This window comes from Rhagoletis pomonella, unplaced genomic scaffold, assembly GCF_013731165.1.
Source record: "Rhagoletis pomonella isolate Grant_MI unplaced genomic scaffold, Rhpom_1.0 Rhpom_scaffold_00001, whole genome shotgun sequence".
Lineage (NCBI taxonomy): Eukaryota > Metazoa > Arthropoda > Insecta > Diptera > Tephritidae > Rhagoletis > Rhagoletis pomonella.
In genome coordinates, this window is record NW_023458555.1 from 81,385,345 (window position 1) to 81,386,622 (window position 1,278).

The 1,278-nt window shown below is 31.9% G+C and overlaps 1 protein-coding gene and 1 long non-coding RNA gene across 2 annotated transcripts in view; both read right to left on the reverse strand.

Moving 5' to 3' along the window:
- Nucleotides 1-1,278, reverse strand: part of LOC118748034 — a gene marked incomplete at its 5' end in the record, with an annotated part of 366,474 nt that overhangs the window by 242,189 nt on the left and 123,007 nt on the right.
- Nucleotides 405-1,275, reverse strand: LOC118748103. The gene is made up of 3 exons (XR_004994021.1): nt 1,185-1,275; nt 848-982; nt 405-778 (listed from the first exon to the last, which is right to left on the reverse strand). It is a non-coding gene; the product is annotated as an uncharacterized LOC118748103 (long non-coding RNA).

Sequence of the window (1,278 nt, forward strand, 5' to 3'; positions counted from 1 at the left end):
AAATCAATATTTTTCGATGGGAAAACTTTGTTTATCTTCAGGAGATTCCCGGTAATAATACCCAATTGCTCCTTTAACCATTTTTTATGATTAAAGATTTTTTATTGGTCCCCCCATTGTATTCTCTAGGACCTATAAGGTATAGTTACCATGAAAAAATGGTTAAAGGAGCAATTGGGTATTATTACCGGGAATCTCCTGAAGATAAACAAAGTTTTCCCATCGAAAAATATTGATTTTCCAGAATTCAACACTATTTCTACGATATGTTGTTTTTCCCCATATAAAATACATTGAAAACTTTGAGCGCTGTGAGCACTCCCTAAATATTTTTTGATTTCAAAAATAAATATTTTTTGATTTTAAAATAATAAATAGGGGTATATTTTTTCGGTATAGAACAATCCTAAAATAGCATAATTATTCTTACTTTACTTTTTCACGTGTTCTTTTGGACCACCCTAACAACCTAATTTTTCGTTATGAACTGTCCAATGCATTTTGTTTAATTTCTAATTGGCTAAACTGTAGCCAATCAATTTTTTATATTATCCCTTATTTTCTCGGCTATTTGTTTGTTGCTGTTTCGGGAATTTTCAGATGTACCAGCGGCAGGTTCAAAAACTTCGTCGTTCAAAGGATTCGCTTCAACGTTAAGGTGTTTGACATTATATTAAATTCATATGTTGTGTAATGCAGCGCATGCATTCGCAAAAATGGCAATTTTTTTTTGGATCGTATTTACTTTTTCGTTCTTCCATTAAAATTCTCCATCGACCTTAGAAGTGAAGAATGTATTTTAATTTTTCCCCTCTAATACAGTTGATTAATTAATATCACGTAAAACCTTTGTAAACTCCAATACATCATTCAACAATGTTTCTGGCCTTTGCCTGAACTTCATTAAACTTGGTCCTACTAATGTCAGTAGAAGTCCTGTACGGTGTTAACAACCACGGTTCAAGAGGATACCCACCATCTCCTAAAAAGAAATAACAAATATATTTACATTGATTAGTGGACAAGTCTTTATATATTGCTTTCAACCAAACACTGTATCTTAAAAAACCGTCATACGCTAAAACTCTATAAGCAAACAATTATTCATATATTAAAACAATTGTTGCAATATTGTTAAAGTATGTACATATGTATATACGTATATGCAAATTTACCACACTAACCAAGAAGCGCGAAATACGCGCGTTCATTGGAATGTTTCCACACAAATGAATCATGTGCTGATTCTCCATACTTAGCGTTAATCGCCATAATATT